This window comes from Uloborus diversus, chromosome 8 (assembly GCF_026930045.1).
Source record: "Uloborus diversus isolate 005 chromosome 8, Udiv.v.3.1, whole genome shotgun sequence".
Classification (NCBI taxonomy): domain Eukaryota; kingdom Metazoa; phylum Arthropoda; class Arachnida; order Araneae; family Uloboridae; genus Uloborus; species Uloborus diversus.
Genome location: NC_072738.1, coordinates 146,763,342 through 146,769,341, shown reverse-complemented (window position 1 = coordinate 146,769,341; position 6,000 = coordinate 146,763,342). Strand labels below are relative to the sequence as shown.

Below are 6,000 nucleotides of genomic sequence, written 5' to 3'. Positions count from 1 at the left end.
GAAATTTTCACCATTCGAACTCTTGACAGGTGTAAAAATGCGTTCGAACGAAGATCTAGAAATACTTAGTTTACTTGAAGAAGAAAATGAACAAAAATTTCATGATGATAGAGAATTGCTTCGTAACACAGCAAAAACAAACATACTTAAAATTCAAGAGGAAAATACGAAGAATTTCAATAAAAAACGAAAAATTGCTACTCAGTATCAAATAGGCGACTTTGTTGCCATACAAAGAACTCAGTTTGGTACAGGTATGAAGTTACGACCTAAATTTCTTGGTCCCTACAGAGTAACGAAAGTCAACCTAAACAATCGGTATGAGGTCACCAAAGTTGGCACACACGAAGGCCCTTACTCGACTTCATCTGCTGCTGACTTTATGAAAAAATGGACAACAAATCCAACCGACTAACTTTGTCCCTAAAGAAAAAGGAGAGAAAAAAAAATATTAGTGTTTTTCTTTTTTTTTTTTTGGTGTTCCTGTTCAAATCCTGCTTTTGATGATGATCGGAGCGTGCAACTGACGTTGTGCTGCCTTCAACTCCACCTGATGATGATGACTACCATGATGACGACAACGATGATGATGACTACCATGATGACGACAACGATGCTGATGACTACCGTAATGAAGATTACGACAACGATGATGATGCTGATGACAATGGAGGAGCAACGACTTGATGCCAGCCCGACTCCAAAAGATTTGCAGGCCTCCCCCCTTTTTTTTCCTCTTTCCAAGGAACTTTTTAGAACATTTCTTTTTTTTTCTCTCATCGAAATTTTACCAGTTCACGAGGACGTGAATAATCAGGATGGACGAGTGTGGTGATGTATTATTTTCTAAGACACTTTATTAAGAACTCGAACTCTTGTGTATTCCTACGCGCGGAGTGAGATTGTGCGTGACGCGACCAGTTTTGGCGGATTGAAGAGGAAGGAATGATGGGAAGTGTGGTGGAAGATGTGTTGTTCTCGATGTTTTAATGTTTCTTGTTCTATGTTCCTGTATTCGTCTTGTGCTGTCAATTATTAAATGTTTATTAGTGTACGATGTCGTCATTATGCTTTGTTGTGTGAAGAATACCCCTAGACCAGCCGAGATCCTTACATATATATATATATATATATATATATATATATATATATATATATATATATATATATATATATATATATATATATATAGTAACTTAAACTTACATAATACACCATAACTTTAATGGTAAATGAAAAAGCTACGACCAAACTTCAAAATAAATATGAATACATTACTTCGTCTAATGTATTTACAAATTTTCAATCTGGCTACCTTTAGGATTAATACAGAGCTTTAAACATGTCACAAAAACTTTCGGCTCTGGGCCGCAACTCACTTACTGATATTTTATCCCATCCCTTGAATAAGGATTTCTTCAGAGGGATGCCAAAGTTTTAGGTAGTTTAACGCACAACCTTGTCTCCAGGACCTTCTTGTACTGTTAAACTGTGTCAACGACTCTAACCTAATGGTTTGTTTAGGTATATGTACTAGTGGGAAAATATCACTTGTTTTTGTTGATCAGAGGATAAAATTAGTCAAGAAACTATCTATCACAAACGCATTTTAGAAGATGTTGTCTTACCTTGGTCTCAAAACTTCATTGGAAACAAAAGATGGACCTTCCAACGGGATTCCACACCAGCACAGAGCTGAAGGCACTTAAGACTGGTGCAATACACATTTTCCGGTCTTCGTTGGAGCTCAAGAACGGCCACCGTATTCTCCAGATTTGAACAAAATGGATTGTTCTGTTTGATCCATTGTGGAGACAAGGGGGTGTGATAAACCTTATAAAATTTTGGCATCCAAGAGAAATCCTTATTCAAGGCATAGGATAAAATATGCGGCCCAGAGCCAAAACTTTTGTGACACGTTTAAAGCTCTGTATTAATCCTAAAGGTAGCCACTTTGAAAATCTGTGAATATACACTGCTTGACAATTGCTAAGGAACGAGTGATTTATGCAAATTTGTATCTCAACCACCTGGTCAATGGAAATAAATTCAAGTTCAGATGGGGTGGTTGACCAAGACTCGTTATCTGTATAAAAGACAGTGCATACACGCTCAAGATTCGTACGAAAATTCACGCTATTTGGTTTTTAACAAAAATAGTGCTGGATGTTAAAAAAGGTTTTTCTCTAAAATTCTGTTTGGTTCTTGAAATACTTAAGAGTAAAATGTCAGCAAGACATCATTTGAGTATCTACGATCGTTGACGAGCCGTTGGACGACTAGAAGCAGGTCCAAGTGTCACCACTGTGGCTGCTGCAATGAGTGTATAAAAAAAAGTTATCTCCCTATTGAAGACGGCAGCTGAAGGTGGAAATGTTTTGCAAAAGCAAGCCGGAGGTCGTGGTAGGAACACCACACCTTCAGAGGATCGGCTATGTAGCCCTCGTGGCAAAAAGGAACAGAAATTTCACTCTTGGACAGATAGCTGCAAATCTAACAACCGCTACCGGTACGCATGTTTCTGCAAGAACCATCTCACGGCGCTTAAATAATGTCGGTTTGTATGCAAGGAAGCTCGTACGTTGCATCCATGTTCAACCACGCCATCGTCGAGAGAGCTTACGCTGGTGTAAGGAACATGTTGGTGGGATTATCAAAATTGGTCTAGAGTGATGTTCTCTGACGAATCTCGTTTCAGTGTGACAAGTGATTCTGGTCACCAACTACTGTGGAGAGAGCGTGGAACACATTATGCACAAAAATTTGTTTGCGAACGTGATCGGTACAGCCCATGCGTCATGGTGTGGGCAGGCATCCTGCACAATGACAGAACACCGATTCACATTTTTGAATAAGAAAGCGATACGTCGCAAATGTATTACAGATATGTTGTGCTGGACCATGTTCATCTTTTTAGGGGAGCTGTAGGTCCAGACTTTTTCTTTACGGACGACGATACACAGCTACACTGGATCATTGAAGTGTCATACACAGTGCAAAGTGAAAACATTCTCCGTATGCAGCGGCCTGCTTACTTTCCCGACTTAAATCCAATTGAACTTGCCTGAGAGGCTCTTGGCAGACGTGTTGCGCGAAGAACCGTCCCTTCCAGAACAGTACAAGAACTCAAATCCGCATTGAGAGAGGAGTGGAAAACATCCCCCAAGCACTCCTCATTATAATTAGTGGGGAGTATGGAAAACAGATGTAAATTGTGCATCAGTGTCCCTGGTAATCATACATCATATTAAGGTACTCATGTCTCCATCATTCTGACCTAGATCATCTTTTTGTGGTTGTATGAAAATCATTTAAGTAGCATTACTATTTTATTTTTAAGTTTTTACTTCATTGATGTAGTAATATCAGTATTATTTTGTACTTATAATAAAGGCACATTCTCCCTACTAACTATATATTTCGTTCTGTTTCTTTAATTATTATCTATTCTTAACTATTCCAAAAAACGTAATTGTTCCTTAGCAATTGTCAAGCAGTGTATTAGACGAAACAATGTATCTTCATATTTGTTTTGAAGTTTGGTCGTAATATTTGGGTTTGTTACTATTCGGCGCTGGCTGTTTCTGCGCCAGATTTTTGTATTTTGAACTTTGTGAATTTCAGAAATATTTGTTCAAAGAAGAAAAAAGATTTCTGGAAGAATTATTAGAATTTGACGCTTTAAAAGCTAATTAAAATTTATTTTATAAATTTCACTGGAGGGGGGGGGGAGAGGGGCAGATGTGATCCATGTATGTTTTACTGCGATAACATAAAGGAAAATATCTTGAAAAATTAGTAAATAATGGCAGATATAAATGACCTCTTTGTCAAATTTTTTCCCGTTTTGTGTTACTTCTTTGTTGTAGCAGCTGTTGGAAATAATGTCATCAGTCTTCACGTGAAAACACTTTTCAAACTAATCAAAAAGCTCGACTTAACTATTGCAAACCCATGTATGAACATCAAGGTAAATTTAGGGAGGGCAATGTTTGATTTTTTTTTACTGACAAAAAAATTATTTGTTTTGAAAGTTAGTTCTAAACACTATTATTTTTCTGTAGTCGATTTACAAATTTATCGCAAATTACTTTTAAAAAAAAGTTTTATTATTATTATTTCCTTTTTTTATTACTAAATAGTTAGTCGACAATTTAGTGTTATAAAACAGTGACAGTATTTAAATAAAAAGACACAAAATATTTTATTTTAATAAAAAAATAAGTTTAAAATATTTTTTATTCATTATATTAGTCTTCATGAAACATAAAAGCAATATATAATAATAATCTTTGCATAATAAATATTATTTGTACCTTGTAGTCTTATAAGTATTTTCTTGTCTATCCCTTTTTCAAAGCACGCTATACAACTTAAAACTTTACGGAGAGCGGGGTTACGGGTGATTTTCTCAACACATTAACTTTTGCCAGTGACCAATATAAAAAATCCATCTTATTAGTTGACAGTTTTTAATTTATATAAAAAGAAAAGATATTTAAGTAAGGGCACAAATATTAATGATCAGCAACAACAACAACAAAAAAAAAACATTTAAAATTAGTGATTTTAAAATTTAAATTTCATAGACAAATGTCAATATTATCTCCTAACTTATCTACTTCGAAAAATTATGACGATGTTTTTAAACTTTTATTTTATCAACTAATGCTAAAAAAGAAAACAAAACACATCTTTTTACTTCATGAAACTTTTTACAAAAATTAAAAAAAAAAACAAAAGATATCTAGAAATTTGAAGCAATATTTGGCATATTTGTATGCAGACAATTTCGATTCTTGAACAAGTCGTTTTTGAAATGGGTCGTGCCGAAATAGGTTTCGCGTCAAAACGGAATAGCCGAATAGTACAATTCCGTAATATTTTCATTAGTATTAAAGTTATTTTGTAAGAGAGAGACAGACACAGAGAGGAAGTGGTCTAAAAAAAGGCTACCTTCTGAAAATGGAGGAAAGGAGATATACACAGCCTCAAAAATCGCACCAAAAAGAAATAACAGGACTGGGCAATATATTGGCGAGAAAATGGTCTTAACTGTTTACCTATATGGTTATGTGAGAGCTGTTTTCATAGATAAACCTACTTATGAGGAACAGAAAACTTTTCAAGGCATGTGAAGCTAAATTTCTCCCTCTTAACCCCTTCAGTCGGAATTATGAAACATTTGACCAAAAATGTTGATATTTGATACACAGTGTACTATGGTAAAGGGTATCTTATAGACAAAATTTTGCGTAGGAAAAAAATTAAAAGAGTTATGGCACGTCCAATATTCGAAACTTATATTTTTAAAATCAATATTTCATATACAAAAACGATAAAATACCAAACAAACTTCATTATAAAATATTCTGCTAACAATTATAAAACATAATATAAGCATTTGAAATAATCAATTAAAAATTATATATTTTTTAAAAAATCAGGAAAAAAACTTCGCTTTTCAGATGAAAATCCATGGCTGGAAAAATGAGCCACTCTCTATCTCTCAATCCTTATGTGTCAGTGTTGTCGGTCCCAAAACGAAAAATTATTTCACAGATTATAATAAGCGGAGTGTAAAGAGTCAACTACAAAAACAATCAACTAATTAAATAAATTATTAAATGATTAGCAGCTGTTTAAAGTGGTTGTCCGGTATACCGGACACCAGGTTTGAAGGGGTTAAAGTTGTGCAGGAAAGTTGGTGGCTTCTACCACACAACAAAATATGTGACATGCACTTCTTGTAAGGCACTTGTTTGAAGCTACTTGTTTATTCAGTAATGGCTGTCGTCACTATCATCTTGAAGTACTGAAGGGTCTAAAAACGGGCTGCTCGAAAAACAGGCTAACCCGGTTTTTTGGACGAACAATATTAACCCTTTAAACACCATGCAGTTATTGATTCTTGCTAATTATCAATTATGCTAATGCTTTTATAGGTTTTTATAAGGCATGAAAAAGAATGGGGAGGGGGCTGATTCTCTCTCTTTCAAC

At 34.9% G+C, this 6,000-nt stretch overlaps 1 protein-coding gene across 2 annotated transcripts in view; it reads left to right on the top strand.

Annotated features, from left to right (window-relative positions):
• Window positions 1-6,000, top strand: part of LOC129227546 (neurogenic locus notch homolog protein 1-like) — a 145,938-nt gene that overhangs the window by 86,187 nt on the left and 53,751 nt on the right. The window lies entirely within an intron of this gene.